The 19341-nt window shown below is 44.8% G+C and overlaps 3 non-coding genes across 3 annotated transcripts; 2 read left to right on the top strand and 1 right to left on the bottom strand.

Moving 5' to 3' along the window:
* The first annotated feature begins 3820 nt into the window (after positions 1-3820).
* On the top strand, positions 3821-4037 carry LOC144738605 (small nucleolar RNA U3). The gene has a single exon (XR_013589291.1). It is a non-coding gene; the product is annotated as a small nucleolar RNA U3 (small nucleolar RNA).
* Positions 4038-4701: 664 nt separating this feature from the next.
* On the bottom strand, positions 4702-4774 carry TRNAK-UUU (transfer RNA lysine (anticodon UUU)). Its single transcript has one exon. It is a non-coding gene; the product is annotated as a tRNA-Lys (tRNA).
* A 1661-nt stretch (positions 4775-6435) lies between these two features.
* TRNAP-AGG (transfer RNA proline (anticodon AGG)) lies at positions 6436-6507 on the top strand. Its single transcript has one exon. It is a non-coding gene; the product is annotated as a tRNA-Pro (tRNA).
* Positions 6508-19341: the final 12834 nt, after the last annotated feature.

Genomic DNA, 19341 nt, shown 5'->3' with positions numbered 1-19341 from the left:
GTCAACAAAGAAAAGTAAATAAAAATAAGTCACAAAAGTTTACATCAGGTTGGGCACTATATCTCTGTGAAGTGATGATTTGTATCCACCTTACCTGTTCAGGTAGTCCTCCTTATTTGCTGCAGTGGCTTGATCCTCACATGTGTCCTATCATATACTCCCAGCAAATTAAATGCGTATTGATCACATGACCATCTTCAATATTTCTTCTTTTCTTTCTATTTCTAATTCTAACAGCAGCATAGAATTATTAAAAAAGTAATTATTTTTAAGGTGGTAGTCTTGCACAATCAGGGCCCACCGCATGAGCTGTTGATTGTGGTTATACATATGAGACAGGAAAGTGAGAGGGTTATGTTCAGTAAACACTGTGACTGGCAAAGAACTGGACCCGAGGTATACTTCGAAGTGTTGAAGTGCCCACAAAGCAAGAGTTTCCTGTTCGATGGTGGAATAGTGAACCTGATGTTTATTAAACTTTCTGGAAAAGTATGATATTGGATGGTCTATGCCCTCAGCATCCTCCTGTAATAGCACAGCACCGGCCCCAACGGCGCTGGCATCAACCTCCAATTTAAATGGGCGCGAGAGATCAGGTGCAGCAAGCACAGGAGAATGGCAGAGGAGCGACTTGGCACTGTCAAAAGCCTGTTGGCAATCAGATGACCACACAAAGTTGAGTTTTGGACTGAGCAGGTTGGTTAATGGGAGGACCACCGTGGAGAAGTTACGGCAAAAACTGCGATGATAACCGACCATGCCAAGAAAACGACGCAGAGCTCTCCTAGTGGAGGGCACGGGGAACTCCAAAATCGCAGAAACCTTTAGCCTCCATGGGGCTAAAGTGCGGATGATATAATCTGTGTCACTAAGACGTTCGGAGATGACATACGGACCAGAGAACTTGGCTGAGAGCGCGGAACCGGGAATGGGCAACAATGCTAAAACTTTATCACCAGTGTTAAACTGTCGGGAAACAGCGGAGCGGTCAAAACGACGCTTCATAACGGTCTGAGAGGCAGAGAGAGATTCTCTCGCGAACGAGTGGGCACGGTGCAGACGCTCACGGAACTTACTGACAAAGTCCAACACATTTGTCGGAGACGAAGAGGCAGACGACAGAAACTTCTCCTGCAAGGACTGTAATGGACCACGGGGCGTGTGACCAAAAACGAGAGCAGCGGGACTAAAGCCGAGGGATTCCTGTACGGCTTCACGGGCTGCGAACACAACAAAGGGGATTCCCTCATCCCAACTCAGGGCAGTCTCAAGGCAATATTTGCGAAGCATTGATTTTAGCGTCTGGTGCCAGCGTTCTAGCGCGCCCTGAGACTCTGGATGATAGGGACTGGAGACAGCGTGCTGCATATCTAAAGCTACTAACACCTGTTTGAACAAGGTGGATTTGAAATTTGTGCCTTGATCGGTCTGGATTATGCGAGGAAGGCCGAATGTGGAAAAAAATGCGCACATGACGGTAAGCAAATATTGGTTTCCGCTTTTAGTTCTGGGTAAGGGTCCGACACAGTCTACGATTATGCGCTCAAATGGTTCTCCTATTGCAGGAATGGGATGTAGGGGAGCAGGAGGAATGACTTGGTTTGGTTTACCAGCAATTTGACAGGTGTGGCAGGAACGGCAGTACTTTGCGACATCAGACTTCAACCCAGGCCAAAAGAAATGTCTTAAAATGTTTCCATATGTCTTTGTAACACCAAGGTGCGCAGACCACTGACTCTCATGTGCTACTGATAATATATGTGACAGATACACAGAGGGCACTACTATTTGGAATACAGCACTCCAATCAGAATCAGAGAGGGAAGGGGACCATTTACGCACCAAAACGCCACCATCTAGTAAATAGGTTACCTTCTCATCTCTTGCTTTGTCAGCACTCACCACACTTGCGAAGCATTTCTGTGGCGTCGGATCCGCCCTTTGCGCAGCACACAGGCGGTCTCGAGACACCGGGAGAGACGAGATGTCAGGAGAGGTTGTTTCGGGGCTGACAAGATTCTCCTGCTCAGCGGCAACTACACCGGAAGACTCAGCAACGTTCTCTGCCGCCTCCTCCGGCTCAACCTCTGCTGAAAGGACAGGTATCAGAAAACTGTCAGAGAGAGGGATAGTGTCAGGATTAGTAGTTTTGCGGGCTTGTGCACGAGTGACAACACAGGAAGGAAACAGAATAGGAGATGAATGGGCTGGTTCTGTTTCACACTGAGGGATATTTAATACCTCCAGCGCAGGTGTGACTTTACCACCAGCGATGTCGTTACCCATTAGGAGTGTTACCCCTCGAATTGGCAGCTCAGGACAGACAGCGATAGGAAAAAACCCACTTATCAGTTTGGACTGGATATGCATGCGATGTACTGAACGAGGAACATAACCCATCTCGACACCACGCAGAACAACACTGTAACCACAAGACGAGTACTCAGAAAAGGACAGCGCGTCAGCAAGGATCACAGACTGGGAACCACCAGTATCACGGAGAATGCGCACAGAACATTGGTCATCAGGCTCACCTGTCAATGAAACCATTCATTCATTCATTTTCTTCCGCTTAATCCGGTTACGGGTCACGGGTGTGCTGGAGCCTATCCCAGCTGTCAACGGGCGAAAGGCGGGGTACACCCTGGATAAGTCGCCAGCTCATAGCAGGGCCAGTCAATGAAACCAAGGCATGAAAAATGAACGGTTTGAATCCGTCATCTGGTGTTTCCAAAGAGTGGAGAAAGTTCACAACACATTCCTTTGCCGTATTTGGTGCAGCCACAGCACGCATTTCTCACCTCACACTGTACAATCACAGCCTGGTCAGCAGGTCTGCTTTGATTTTCTAGTCAGATTTGTGTAGCAACTCCTCCCTCCTTGTTATGCTTCTGGATTGAAAATAGAAAGGTTTTGTCTTGAATCGACGACAGACCTTTTTCTCTTCAGTCTTAACTGTATTGCTCTTTGGGCACAATAAAGTGGAATCATATTATAATGTTTGAGTGCAGCAACAACACACAAGTCAACAGAGCAGTTCAGGTTGATGGACTGCTAATCCCTTGTGATCTGTAATCATAGGAATATAGTATATTCTTTATAACACACAAGTTCCTCTATCACAGCCAGAAAGCAAATCTATATCTTTTAAATATTTCATTTACTCAAGAATAGAAAGATCTCTTGAGTCTGCATGACTCCTGAGCACTGCTTTTTGTCTTGAAAGGAGCAAAGAACACCTTGTCACTGGCAACCTTGTCTTGACATTACTTCTGGCTGTGTGCTGTAAACCTAAAGAACGGGAGAAAAAGAAATTGACCCAGTGCTAATTGGCTGATAAAACAATTCCTAAACAATGCTGTGTCACAAATCACATACTTCCATACTTAAACTGAGTATTTTGAGGACCCAAGCGCATTCACACCAAATGACTCCAGATATTTCAAGGATCTAAATGAACACTGTTCACCTGCATGAGCTACACAAACTCACCTAAAATGTGTTGGACGTCATTTTAAAAATTAACTTTTCATTTAGTTTTATTCATGTATCCAGGACTAATTCAGCTTGACCGAGGCTTGTGTCTCGTTGGTGTTGGTGTGTAACTGTAACACTGACTTTTTTCGTCTTTTTATTATTATTCCTTTCCCACTGACCTTCGTTGTGTTGCTGCAGTCACAGTTGTAATGTCAGACGCTGTGATTGGCAGAGCTGGATTTCCATAAAAACATGGCAGTGGAGTGTATTGATCCCAGGAAGGAACCCTGAGTGAGAGTCACTCTGTAAGGAGTGAGGTTCGATTTCAGTCCCCTGACATATTCAGACTATACTTTCAGGGATCATTTCTATAGCTTCTGCCTTAAGAAATGTGTTTCTTTTAGTATTTGGTCTCGCTAACCATGATGATGAGTCATGACGTTCCTCTCTGTGCCTGAGGCTGACAGTGAATAATGATTCACCTCATGTGTTCACCGTTGTTGATGAGTTCTTGTTGCTTTTTCCTGAAGCAACAATGGGAGGAACGTGTTGAGAGTGGTTGTCCGTTGTTCAATATTTCTTAATGCAGATATGTAAGAAGCAGGACATCAGTATTGCATTGTTTTATGTCAGTTTGTGAGAGAGCACACTATAGATAATGTCATGCATCTCTGGGTATATATATATATTTTTAAAGCATGTTCATGCACAAAGCACATTAATTTACAATCTGTACTGTTATCACCTACAGTATTTTAACTCAGCATTTTTTTTGAGTTTGCTATAAACTTTGAATATTTCACATCCCAAACTCTTCCTCTACATTCTGATTGGTTGTCGTCCTCCGTCTTCCCTTTTGTCTCCTCATCCAGCGCTGATTCCCTGCAGCTGGGAAAGAGGACATTCCCCGTCCTGATGGGGGTTCCAATCTCAGCCGTCGCCATTTGTCGTATGGCGCCGCTATCCGTGGTTCTGAAGGGCAAAGCTCAGGGCTGTAGGTGAGAGCACAGAGCTCTCTGGGGTGCTGATGCCCTCACCTGCCTCACTCTGGGGTTGCCACAATCTGGACACTGGACGTCCACTCGAGGCAGCAGAGTAGCCGAGAAGACAGCAGCAACCACGAACTGGGCACAGGTTGTATCATGAGCTGACTTACCAGATACTTCAGGTAAACTGTACATGAATGTTGCACATAAGCAGGTTAATGTTGCTAAATGAAGTCATCACCTGCACAGGGACTCGAACCCTGGACCCTCAGATTAAAAGTCTGATGCTCTACCATCTGAGCTACACAGGCCTCGTGCTTGTCAACCCGTATTCAGTTTGTGAAGAATCTATGTACATGAGCTAAATTGTTGCATCCACAGGTTTTACATTTTAACACAAATACAGGGCTCGTCGTGCAATTGATCACGCCTCTGACATCAGATCAGAAGATTGTAGGTTTGACTCCTGGCTACTTGTCCAGATCTAGGATTCTGCTGAGAAGGTTCTGAGAAGGTTCTATCAATCTGTCTAATTTCCTTGAATTCTTCAATCATTTTCTTGTGCTTGCTCTGGTTACGTGTCATGGTGGTCCAACTGAATCTGACTCCAATTTATTGGTGTGGTCCAATATCGTAGACAGCTGGCCCACATGGACAGGTGGGTGTAATGGTTATCTCATCCTCCTTTAAAACTTAAAACTTTTAAAACTGGGTGGAAATGTTCTCTTTATGTCACATTGGCCCAGATATTTCCCATAGCTACCAAATGTAGCTGTTGAATCGGAATAACCAAATCTTAAAATGTGATTCATATTCAAGTCAATTTTGCAACATTATCAGTCAACTGTGATGAGACTGTTTGAAAAATGATGGTTATTCCCACGTAACATTTTATCCACTGTACTCCTGATAAGACCAACTCAAGCACACTGGCCACTTTGACAGAAACATGGTTCTCATGGTCAAACTCATGGTCTTCACCTCAATTTGTGTCCTGAACTAGTATGAGATTATATTTTTAGAATGTAATTCTAATTATATTTTTATAATATAATTCTATGCTACTTTACACATGTAAGATGTCCAGGCATCATTTCCTGTCATTCACTGTGTCACTAACTCTTTAATTCTGCCAACAGCCAACACTATTATCTGTCTTTTAAAGACTGGTTGTATTGTATTAATGAACCAAGATTTATGAACAACAGGCAAAATTTCTGTATATAAGTTGTTAGGATCAAGCAAGAACAGAACCTCATCAAACAAGAACAGAATGACTAAACACCCGCTTATTTATCAAGAAAGATTTTACATTTCCCAGCTTTTACACAAACGTAAGTATTTACAAGGACAAACTTCACACATGTTCACATTGACATGTTTACATCTGTTGACATCTGTTTACAGCTGCACAAAAGCTGAAGAGTCACACATCTATTCACTGTGTAAACCTCTGGATCTTCAGACTTTGCTTGTCACTTAAACTGCAAGAAAATGAATGACAACATTATTTAACGTTGTGACATGTGCTCAGCTGGGTGAACACACAAGGAAAAGAGGAATCAGAGGCCTACCGAGGATCAGGATTTCAAGCTGATTGAGCATGATGGAAGTAGCATAAGGTTGAGGAAACTAACGTATTTTGCAATACAGTTAAGACTGAACAGAAAAAGGTCTGTCGTCCATTCAAGACAAAACCTTTCGATTTTCAATCCAGAAACATAACAAGGAGGGAGGAGTTGCTACACAAATGTCATTCGCAAAGCAGACCTGCTGACCAGGTGGTGATTGTATAGTGTGAGGTGAGAAATGCGTGCTGTGGCTGCATCGACTACGGCAAAGGAATGTGTTGTAAACTTCCTCCCACTCTTTCGACACATCATCTGTCAGTTTACATCTGTTAAGTTTTACTTAAGCTTTACATTGTAGTGCAGTCTGAATTGGCACTATACAAATAAGCTGCAAGCTTTGTGGCTTGTTGGTCTAGTGGTATGATTCTCACTTAGGGTGTGAGAGGCCCTGGGTTCAATTCCCAGACAAGCCCTTAACGCAATCTGTCCTTGTGTTTGTCCAAGTATGAGATGTCACATGCAGTTCCGGAAGTCTTCATTAGGCTGCACTGAGATGATTACTGTATTTTAATCTCCACATGAGTTCAGTACTGTACCAACATTACACTGCACACACCAACACTTTGGTACCATGTGCTGACCAACTCAGCGAATTGGCCGTATTTCTGTCAGCATCATGTGTGGTCGCCCAGTGTTCAAAGCCTGTACTACAGACTTGGAGAGCCAAAACATTCATGATATAAAATTGCATTTTGTTTGTCATTACTTCAATGAAATGTGTACACACTGATGTTGTGAAATGATTTCCTGTTGATAGAATCTTCTTTGTTCTCCAGTGGAGCTATCACAGGATGAGAGTCTCTTGTATGCAGCCGATTACACTGGGGAATCCTTAAATACATGTTGAGTTCAACCTTCATTTCATTGCACCTCATTAATAAATGGAGACATCATTCATTCATTTATTCATTCATTCATTCATTCATTCATCTTCTGTCACTTATTCCGGTTACAGATGTGCTGGAGCCAAGCCCATCTGTCAATGGACAGGACAGACAACCATTCACGCATACACTCACACTGATGGACAGTTTAAAGTGACCAATTAACCTCAGCCTGTTTTTGGAGGTGGGAGGAAACCAGAGAACCTGCAGAGAAACGACACAGACATGGTGAGCGCATGCAAAGTCCATGTAGAAAGATCCCGGGCCATGAAGCTAACCACCACACCACCATGTCACCATCGGACACATCATATCTCATATGTTGTTGTCTCATATATTGTCCCTAAAAACCAGTCGACTGACACAAAAATGAAACTGAAACTGACAGTGATTTGATTGAAGTCAGATGATGAAAACACTTATAGTGAGTACATGCACAAGACATGCACTGTCTCTGTATCATTGTGCTTGTAGTTGAATACAATCTCTGAACCCAGTATTGTGCTTATGTTCTACAACTCACGCAAGATGGGAATAAAAGAAAAAGGTTTATTTTCAGGTATTGGTGACTTCAAGTCTAATTTTAAATTCAGTTGAAACCGGCCTCTCTTGTTGTTTGTGCTGTATACTGTGTGTAGGGAGGCTACTGCACCTATTAATTTGTTCATTTGTTGTGTATGGATTTGTCCTGTATTTATTGCAGTGTACAGACATATGGGGTGTATTATATATGGATAATGTGCCTTGATTCTGGGCTTTCTATCATGTAGAGTCATTGAATGACTTCAGTTTTGAAAGGACATGATGGTTTACCTGCATTCATTGACCCTTATCCAATGAAAGAACATCATGTTACTCTTTGATGCGTAGTTGTATTTTTATGGGATGTATATTTTACTTATCGTCAATGGGAAACTGTCTAATCTTAACGATTTGACAAATTATCTAATGATTGTAAAATGATCAACAATAATTTATCTACAAAGATTGAAACCAATGATCACAAATGTTTAAATAATGACAGTGGGTCTAGTTGAATGTGATAACAATGTGTAGTTGGCAGTGAAGTGCCTATTGTTTTCTGTTTGTGGTGACTGCTGACTGAGATGAGGGAGGAGATAAAATCGATCTTGGAACTTAGCCCAGTCTGGAGCGGTCGAGCTCCACGGAATAAATCTCCATGGCACCTTATGTACAGGACGGGGAAATGTTTTCATTTTTCTCAATAGCCTTTGGTTTTACATGATTTCTTTTTTTTGTCACACAACCGCTCTGGCCTTGGAGAAGACCCTTTCACAAGGCACCGTAAAACTTCACGGCAAAATCTGAACCCCTTCCCAGAGCAATCACATAGTACAGCCGGGGCAGCAGGGCTTTGGACGTCATCATTTTTGGCTCCTCCCCTAGAATGAAGCAACCCTTGATAAGCGCTTTGCAGAAACACCATGTTCACATCTCGTGACATCACTACCTCTGAACACATTCAGACTATCTTTTTAGGGATCATTTCTATAGTTTGTGACTTGAGAAATGTGTTTCTAAAGTGTTCGGTCTTACTAACCTTTTCTCTGCAGGCGCCGTGTGACTGGCGACTTGTTACAGCAGCTCCTTTAGTATTTTATTTTATTTTAGGATTTTATTTTCTTTTTTACACATTCTCCGTCACATGGTGTTACGGATCCAAGGATCCAGGGCGTGTGTTGTCATCTTTTGCCAGGTGGACCAGGTCGAGGGGGGGATGCCCGTGACGTCACCGGAGGTTCCCCCGGTTGTGCTCCGCCTTCACCGAGTTCCCACGGTTCCGTCTGCGACGCCTGTCACTGATCAGCTGGGTCCGCCTCCCGTCCATCAGCGCTTCGGGTGCTCCATCTGCGGCCCATTCCGCTGATCAGCTGGATCCGCCTCTCATCATCTCCCAACCATTAAAAAGCGCCGTCAGTGCCTCGATCGAAGCAGTCTGTGGTTGTTGGGCAGACCTGCCGGTTGTCTTTTGTCTGGTTGATTTTGATTGATTGCCGCTCTAAGTGAGAGCCAGGCCGACCGTGTGTGATTGGTGTTGTGCGTACTTTTATTTTGTTATAAATTAAGAGTCTTTGGTAGCCTTTTTGTTTTGTGTTCCGACGTTTCCCATTGTTGGACTGTTTCTTTATTTTCCAGCGAGCTCCGACCTGTTTGGTTTGGGCCACTGAGTGCGGACTTTTGGGTCCGTGTTGAATTGAGTTCATCTGTTATCTACTGAATAAACGGCTTGCATGCCTAAGTTACCCGGTTTTGTTACTTCCCTATTCCACCCCTAGACAAACCAACACCATCTGGGTCGTAACACATGGGCACTTTAAGCGAGGGTGCAGCTATGGAGGTTCACTTTTTTACTTTCGTAGCTTGCGCCTTGCTATATTCGGAACTTTTTGGTGTGGCGGTAGGAAACACACTCAACCACAGCTCCCCATTCAACTACGGCTCCATTGTTTACTCCTGGGTTCAGCTGTTAGCCTTGTGACACACACCCTCTCTCGATGCGGAGAAACCGGAGATCCACAAGGAGTTACGAAGGAGGAAACGAGGCTGTAGATCGGGTGTTAAGCGCAGGGAGCGAATTGTTCAATCTGAGCCTGAGCCTGGAGAAAGTTACGGCCCTGTGGAAGACCTCCTGTGTGGTCCCGGGTACCGAAGACACGGTGCCCAAAGGAGCCCAACCATTTCACGGCTGTTGTCTTGACTCACGTGATGAAGACTATGGAGTGGATCATCCTGAAAGAGCTAAGACCCATGGTGGACAATCAGCTGGACCCCCCGCAGTTAGCCTACCGGCCTGGGATTGAGGTGGACGACGCAGTGATTTACGGAAGTGTTGTGAGAGTTATGTACTTTGACTTCTCCAGCACTTTTAATACTATCCAGCCATCGCTGCTAAGAGTGAAGATGGAAAGTATGGGAGTAGACCAACACCTGACTGCATGGATTAAGGACTATCTCACCAACAGACCACAGTATGTGAGGCTGCAGCACTGTGAGTCTGACGTGGTGCTCTGCAGCACAGGTGCCCCTTAGGGTACGGTGCTCTCCCCTTTCCTCTTCACTCTCTACACTTCGGACTTCACCTCCAATAACTCACACTGCCACATCCAGAAGTTCTCCGATGACACAGTCGTTGTTGGCTGTGTTTCTGAGGGGGACGATCTGGAGTATAGGACAGTTATCAGGGACTTCGTCAGCTGGAGTGACCGTAACCATCTCCAGCTAAATACTAGCAAGACAAAGGAGATGATTGTGGACTTCCTGAGGAATGCATCCTCCCTCACACAGGTGAACATCCAGGGATCGGACATAGAGGTGGTAGAGAACCATAAATTCCTGGGTGTTCACCTAAAAACTGGACTGGTCTACAAACACCCACACCCTCTACAAGAAGGGCCAGAGTTGCTTCGGAGTCCTTTGGAGTCCTCAGGTCCTTCGGAGTGTGTGGGACTCTCCTGTGTGTGGGACTTTTTATGACTCTGTAGTGGCCTCAGTCATTTTCTATGCTGTGGTCTGCTGGAGAGGGAGCAGCATAGACAGGGACAGGAGCAGCATCAATAGACTGATCAGGAGAGCGAGCTCTGTCCTGGACTGTCCGCTGGACTCCGTAGAGGAAGTGGGGGAGAGAATGATGTTAGCCAAACTGACATCCATCATGAGCAACACCTCTCACCCCCTACATTACACTCTGGGGTCTTTGAGCAGCTCTTTCAGCAACAGACTGTTACATCCACGGGGTAAGAAGGAGAGGTTCCGCAGGTCCTTCATCCCAACTGCTGTCAGACTCTACAACAGCCTGTAACACCTGAATCGGGCTGACATGTTGTGGTCAATTCGTACTGTTTGCATAGTCACTTCACGGAGTCACTTTGCATTGTCACCTTGTTTGTATTGTTTTGTTGTTGCTTTAATGTTTGTTTTGTGTGCTTGCTCCTGATGTTTGTCTGTCTGTTCTATTTTTGTCTCACTTCTCCTCTGTTTTTGCTGCGTGTGAAGCTGAGAGTGACTAATGATTTTTTTCACACATTCACTGTAGTTGTTGAACTCACTTGATGGTTTGTTATGAAACAACAGTGGGAGGAATATGTTCAGAGTGGTTCTCTGTTGTTGTTCAATATTAATTCAATTTTACTTGTATAGTCCAGCATCACAGTTTACAGTCTGTACAAAACTGTACCCTCTGACCTTTGATTCTCAATCAGGGTGAGGAAAAACTACCCAAAAAGCCTTGTAATGGGGAAAAGGGCAGGGACTTCAGGGAGAAGCACATCCCTCTGCCTGGGATGGACAGACAGGCAATAGGTGTTCATTGTACAGACAATTACAATACAAATACGTAAGAATAGTATTGTGTATGAGCTGCCCAACATCATGCTTTTCCTATGATCTGAAAACTAAGAGAACAGGATGAGACAAGATTTTAGTCTGGTGTGGAGACACATAATGCAAATCATGCTCCAATAATACCCTTTAATGCTGCCAAAGAGCTGGTGACAGAGAGAGAATCAGGTAGAATCATGTGTTTGGATTTCTCCAGTGTTGTTGAACGGGCCGGAAGATGTCAGGATGTCCTGTCTTCCTCCTCCCCCTGTCTAGCAGTGGAGGTGCGGCCAGGCTGATTGGGAGCAATCAGCGCACCTGATTCTCATTGGCGCGCTGATTGCTCCTGCTCTTAAGCCGTGCTTTGGCTGCACCCCACTGCCAGATTGTTTGTGCTTTCGCTTGACTCTCCCGCCATCGTTCCCGTACCTTCGTGCTTGTTCCGTGCTTGTGCTCTTGTTTCCGCCTTGGTGCGTGATTCCCGTTTCGTTTGTTCCCAGCGTTTTTGTGTCCGCCATAGAGCGTGATTTTCTGTTTGTTAGCTCCCGTTATTCTGTGTCCGCCGTAGTGCGTGATTATCGGTTCGTTTTCCCTAGCGTTTGTTATCCGCCATAGTGCGCGACCTTTTGTTCCCCGTCGGTTGTTTTGTTCTTTGGATCTGTTTGCTACCGTTTGCATTGTTGTGTATTCTGTCTGTACAATAAACTACTTGTTGACTCAGCCGACTGTCTCCCTCTGCTGGTCCTTCCACGCCTTTGGGTCCGCTCCTAAACCTCGGGCTCTGTGCCCCATTACATGAACAACCCGTCTACAGGATGTCACTAGATATGACGGGACAGGAGCTGCTGAGGAGACGCTCCTGTCTCCTTCCTGTCCACACTCTATATTTCACATTTCATACTAGATCCTCCCTGATGAGGTCAGAAGACAAAACTGACTCATACTTCATACTGGAGCTAAAAGAAATAGATATAACTTCAGCAATGAAGTTTGAATGCACATTGCAATGACGGTCAAAGCTGCTTCATTTCAAAGAACATCGACAACATCAGAAGTAAAGAACAAGCTTCTTCATTAAAAATAAATGTAATGAATTTATGAGTTCGCGTTTATTCGGAATAAAACAATCCTCTGTCTGTTTCATTGAAAATCAAAGATCAAATTCTTCACAAAGACCAAAATAAGTGATGTTTACAAACCAGATGTAAATTGTAAATTATTTTTATTGTGTTAAAACGTTCTGTCAAATCTTTTTTTTTTTTTTTTTTCCATGTAGTTTTTTTATTATTTCACACTTAGAGACAGTTCTGTTGGGTGGGGTTACAGTGATTCCCCGGTATATGGTACCTACATATATATGCCAATACAGAGTACTTCACACACATTATTATATTATTCAGTCACAGCTATACAATTGTCTCAATTCTTTCCCAGTTGTTCCAATGAGCTTGTGGTAAAAAAAAAGACGTTCCCATAGCCCTCTTATCGTCACTGTCACTGACTCTCGCTAACATTTGTTCTTCTTCTTCTTCTTCTTCTTCTTCTTCTCCTTTCGGCTTTGTCCCTCTTCAGGGGTTGCCACAGCGAATCATTGATTTCCATCTTTCCCTGTTCTCTGTATCCTCTACTCTGACTCCAACTACCTCCATGTCCTCCCTCACTGCATCTATAAACCTCCTTTTTGGTCTTCCTCTCTGTCTCCTACCTGGCAACTCCATCTCTAACATTCTCCTACCAATGTATCCACTGTCCCTCCTCTGCACATGTCCAAAACATCTCAATCTAGCCTCTCTAGCTTTTTCTCCTAACCTTCCTGTCTGTGTTGTCCCTCTGATGACCTCATTCCTAATCCTGTCCATCCTGGTCACTCCTAAAGAGAATCTCAGCATCTTTAACTCTGCCACCTCCAGCTCTGCCTCCTGTCTTCTGCCTATCGCTAGTGTCTCTAAACCATACATCATAGCTGGTCTAACCACAGTCCTGTAAACCTTTCCCTTCACCTTAGCTGAGACTCTTCTATCACAAATCACTCCTGACACTTTTCTCCAGCTGTTCCACCCTGCCTGCACCCTATTCTTCACTTCTCTTCCACAGTCTCCACTACTCTGCACTGTTGATCCTAAGTACTTAAACTCCTGCACCTTCACTACCTCTGCTCCCTGTAACCTCACTTTTCCACTGGTCTCCCTTTCATTTATGCACATATACTCTGTCTTGCTACGACTGACCTTCATTCCTCTTCTCTCTAGAGCAAACCTCCACCTTTCTAGGTTCTCTTCCAACTGCTGCCTACTCTCACTACAGATCACAATGTCATCTGCAAACATCATAGTCCAGGGAGACTCCTGTCTGACCTCATCTGTCAACCTATCCATAACCAAAGCAAACAAGAAGGGGCTCAGGGCCGATCCTTGATGCAGTCCTACCTCTACCTTGAAGTCTTCTGTCCTTCCAACAGCACACCTCACCACTGTTCTACTACCTTCATACATGTCCTGCACCAAGCCAACATACTTCTCTGCCACTCCTGACTTCCTCATACAAAACCACAATTCCTCTCTTGGCACCCTGTCATATGCCTTCTCTAAATCTACAAAAACACAATGCAGCTCCTTCCTACCTTCTCTGTACTTCTCCATCAGCATCCTCAGTGCAAATATTGCATCTGTGGTGCTCTTTCTAGGCATGAAACCATACTGCTGTTCACAAATCTCCACTTCCTGTCTCAACCTGGCTTCAACTACTCTTTCCCAAACCTTCATGGTATGGCTCATCAACTTTATCCCTCTGTAGTTACTACAACTCTGTACATCACCCTTCTTATAAATTGGTACCAGAACACTCTTCCTCCACTCACCAGGCATCTTGTTACTGTATAATATTTTGTTAAACAACCTTGTCAGAAAATCTACCGACACTTCCCCTAAACACTTCCATACCTCCACTGGTATGTCATCTAGACCAACTGCCTTGCCACTCTTCATCCTTTTTAAAGCTTTCCTGACTTCATCCTTTCTAATCTGATCGACCTCCTTCCTAATCATTTCTGGCTCCTCATTCCTAAGTTCCCTATAATTTTCTTCATTTGACAATTCTGTCAGGTTCAGGTCACCTAAAACATTAATAAAAATGGGAAGAGAAGACAAGAAACGTCAAATATTTCTTACTCGCGAGGAGAACAGACAGGAACACGCTCAGTTACAATGTCCTGTCTGCTCTGAAGCGTGTTCTGCTGCTTCCTCTCTTTTTATTAGCACGCCACTCCCTGATTACACAATCTCTGAACAATATGTTGTGAAAATATTCATGTGATTATCTGGCTCCAACAGTCTCTGTCTTCTTGTTCAAACGACTGGTACGTTGTGCTCCGCAGCGAGACTGTGCACCTCCCACACGCTGTAGCGGAGAGATACCGGGTCGGAAACGTCTTCTTCTTTCTGTCGGTCGATGAGTCATCTACAGCAGACGGTCATCTTGCCCTTTTTCCACTGATGCCTGGATAATAACAATCTGCAAAACACTCTTCAGACATTCTGTGCAGTATTGGTGAAACAGTAAAACAAAGGAGTACATTAAAACAATCAAACTGAGGAATATGTGATAATTGGTTCTGTGATGATCATAATGATTATAATAATAATTCCAACAAATTCCTCAAAGTATTCTTTTCATCTCTTCAACACACTTTCCTCACTGGTGATGACACTTCTCTCTCTGTCCTTAATCAACCTAACCTGCTGTACATCCTTCCCAGCCTGATTTCTGTGCCTCGCCAACCTGTACAACTCCTTTTCCCCTTCCTTTGTATCTAACCTCTCATACAACTCCTCATATGCCTTGTGTTTGGCCTTGGCCACTTCCCTCTTCACTTCCCTTGCCCTCTCTTTGTACTCTAGCCTGTTCTCTTCTGTTCTCTCGCTGTCCCATCTCTTCTTCACTAATTTCTTTCTCTGTACACTCTCCTGAACCTCAACATTCCACCACCAGGTTTCCTTGTCCTCCTTTCTCTGTCCTGAGGCCACACCTAGCACCTTCCTACCTGTGTCCCTAATCACGTAGCCTCCCAATCATCTGGGAATTCCTCAACATGGCCCAGCACTGTCCTTACCTCCTTCCTGAATTCTTCACAACATTCCTCTTTCTTCAATTTCCACCATTTGATTTTCTTCTCTGTCTTCACCCTCTTCCCTTTCCTCACCTCCATCACCATCTTACACACTACCATCCTATGCTGTTTGGCTACACTCTCTCCTGGCACCACCTTACAGTCGCTAACCTCCCTCAGAAGACCTCTTCTACATAGAATATAATCTATCTGTGTAGACCTGCCTCCACTCTTGTAAGTTATCAAGTGTTCTTCTCTCTTTTGGAAATAGGTGTTTACCACTGCCATTTCCATTCTCTTGGCAAAGTCTACCACTGCCTGTCCTTCCAAGTTCCTATCCCTAAGGCCAAACCTGCCCATCACTTCCTCATCACCTCTGTTCCCTTCCCCTACATGACCATTAAAGTCTGCTCCAATCACTACTCTCTCTCCTCTGGGAATGCTCTCTATCACTCTATCTAGCTCATTCCAGAACTTTTCCTTTTCTTGTAACTCACAGTCCACCTGTGGGGCATAACCACTAACTACATTCACCATTACTCCTTCTATCTCTACCTTTACACACATCAACCTGTCTGACTCTCGTTTCACCTCCACCACCTGCCTAGCATACTCTTCCTTAATAATCACCCCTACTCCATTCCTCTTCCCATCTAGACCATAATAGAACAACTTCCACCTAGTCTCCTTCACACACAAATTATCTACTCTTCTCCTCTCCATCAGGTCAGCTAATTCTCTACCTTTCCCTGTCATTGAACCTACATTCAGAGTTCCTAACCTCAGACTGATCCTTCTAACCTTCCCCTTTTCCCTCATTCCCTGCACCAATTGTCCTCCCTCTTCTTCTTTGTCCTCTTCTTCTTTGACCAACAGTAATCCAATATCCAAAAATACCCTGTAGGTGAAAAGCACTGTTGGCGGTCGTTGTTGACCCGGGCCTCGACCGATCCTGTTTGGAAATCATTTTGATCACCCGCATATTTGATTTGGCAAAAGTTTTATGCCGGATGGCATTCCTGACGCAACCCTCCCCACTTATCCGGGCTTGGGACCGTCACCAGTCAACAATGGCTTCCGCAACTGCTCCCTAGTGGCTGGGTTAACTGGAAAGTGTTACGTTCGGGTCCAGGGAACTCTAAGGGCAGACCAGTGACTCCCACAAACACCAATGGTCAAAAGCAATGAGGTTTTAATGAGAACAAAAGGACACGGACTACTACCGGTCGGATCACAGAGACAAAACAAAGGAGTGCGGGAGCGAGCTCTACCGAAACACTACGAAACGAACTAAGGGAGGACACGGAGCAAAAGGCCGGTTAAAACGACAAAACTAACAAACAAAGGTGGCTACGAAAACAAAGAGGCCTCAGGCTAAAAGAAGCGAAAAAGCTAGCTGACGGAGGCGAACGCCAGAACTAGAGCACACGGGAAGGACTTGCGGACAGGCTACTGGGTTTAGCAGGAGACGGGAACACATGGAGCGGGGCTAGGAATGCCGGGAACCGGGATGAAGGTTCGGGCAGGCAGATTGCGAAACTGAAGACTCCTTAAGTAGCAACACACCTCGCCGCCGCTGATTACGTTTCCGAACACCTGGGAGAGAGAGAGAGAGAGGGAGAGAGGGGAGAGGGAGAGGGGGAGAAGAGGGACGGAGGAGGAAGGCTGCCACTAGGTGGGGTCAGAGGCAAGGGACGTGACAGAAAGAGTAAAAGAGTTTAAGTTTTTAGGAATATGGTTGGATGAGAGACTCACATGGGCGGTGCACATTCAAAAGGTGGTGGAGAAGTGTAAAAAAGTTTTAAATGTGATGAGGTGCTTGGTGGGGTATGACTGGGGGGCGGACAGGAGGGCACTGAAAGTCATATATTGCGTGCTGATAAGATCTAGCATAGATTATGGAAGCATAGTATATAAATCAGTGGCAAGTACAACCATGAAAAAGTTGGACAACATCCAATATCAGGCACTGAGACTATGTACAGGGGCATTTAAAACAACACCAACAGCAGCACTACAGGTGGAAATGGGGGAAATGCCGTTAGAAATGAGGAGGTTACAATTATCACTGGTGTATTGGGCTAATTTACAAGGTCATGGGACAGAACATCCAACAAGATGCACTTTGGAACCGTGTTGGGAAAGAATCAAGAATCAGAAGAAATTGAAATCGCTCATGTAGAGGTTAGTCCTACAGTACCACTGTCAAATGTTCCACCGTGGCTATTGCCAGAAAACATAGTAGATTTGTCACTAATGCAGATGAAAAAAGAGAAAGTCGGAATATAATGTACAGACAGTCAGGGCAAATATGGAAAATTACAAGTATTACGTTAAACTCTATACAGATGCATCCAAATATTTAGATAGGACAGGGGTGGCGTTTATAGTTCCTGAATTTCTCGTAACGGTCGGAAAAAGGATCACTGGGGAAGTTTCGGTGTACACAGGGGAAATGGTAGCAATTCTTTTAGCTGCACAGTGGGTAGAGGAAGCAAGACCCCTCAGAGCAGTTATCTGTTCGGATTCAAGCTCAGCACTAAAGACTCTTTGGTACAATCACTCAAACAGCAGAGCAGATATATTAACTGAGATTCAACAATCATTATACAGAATTCAGATGATGGGGATCACAGTAGTGTTCGTATGGGTGCCAGCACACATTGGGGTGAAAGGGAAGGAGGCAGCAGATAAGGCAGCGAAGGAAGCAACAAAGAAAAAGGAAGTGGACTTAACAATAACCATCAGTAAATCAGAAATTAAAAGCATAATCAAACAAAGATTGAGGTGTAGGTGGCCAAATCAGTGGGAGGAAGAGTGGACAGGACGGTGGTCCAAGACATACAGAACGGGGCAGAAGAGAAGAAACAATAATAACAAGACTCAGGTTTGGACAACAAAATTATTAAAAGTAACAGCAGGTGCAAAAATAGCTTTGATATAAAATATAAAATATAATATAAAAAGACTGTAAAATATAAAATATAATATAAAAAGACATACAATTCCACTATCTACAAATTAGCACATTGCACTGGTGCGGATATTTCAGTTCCGTTTGGAGGTGTTCAGGGCAACAACAGCTCTTGGGTAGAAGCTGTTCTTGAGTCTGTTGGTTTTTGTCCTTACTGCCCTGAAACACCTCCATCATCTCCAGAGGTGGGAGAGGACAGCCAGTCAGCCTCTGGGTGGTGTTAATGACCCTCTGGAGCCGCTTCCTCTCTGCTGCGGTGCAGCTTGAGAACCACAGCGAGATGCCACAGCTCAGCACAGATTCCACTGAGCAGCGGTAGAAGGACAACAAGAGCTCAGGTTTTAGGTTGTTTTTCCTGAGGATCCTCAGGAAGTGGAGTCTCTGTTGTGCCTTCTTCAGGATCGCTGTGGTGTTCACAGTCCAGGTCAGGTTCTCGCTGATGTAGGTGCCGAGGAACCTGAAGTCCGACACCATTTCCACCCTGTCACCGTTGATGGTGATCGGCTGCATGTCCGTTTTACACCTGCTGAAGTCGACGATAAGTTCCTTCGACTTGGAGGTGTTCAGGATCAGGTTGTTGGTGGTGCACCAGACAGACAGACGCTCCACCTCCACCCTGTAGGCAGCTTCATCTCCTCCTGAGATGAGTCCCACCACCGTGGTGTCATCCCGCGAACTTGATGATGGTGTTGTTCGGGTTGGTGGGGGTGCAGTCATGGGTGTAGAGGGTATAGAGTAGGGAGCTTAGCACGCAGCCCCTGTGGAGAACCGGTGCTGATCCTCAGTGCTGAGGATAGATGGTGTCCTACTCTCACCCTCTGGGAGCGGTCTGTCAGGAAGTCTGCGATCCAACTACAGATGTTCTGGGAGAGGCCCAGGTCCCCCAGCTTGTCCACCAGCATGCTCGGGATGATTGAATTGAAGGCCGAGCTGAAGTCCAGGAAGA

Source organism: Lampetra planeri, unplaced genomic scaffold, assembly GCF_965212315.1.
Source record: "Lampetra planeri unplaced genomic scaffold, kcLamPlan1.2.h2 scaffold_1084, whole genome shotgun sequence".
NCBI classification, from domain to species: Eukaryota; Metazoa; Chordata; class Hyperoartia; order Petromyzontiformes; family Petromyzontidae; genus Lampetra; species Lampetra planeri.
The sequence above is the reverse complement of the archived record's forward strand: the minus strand, read 5'-3'. Positions and strand labels throughout refer to the sequence as shown.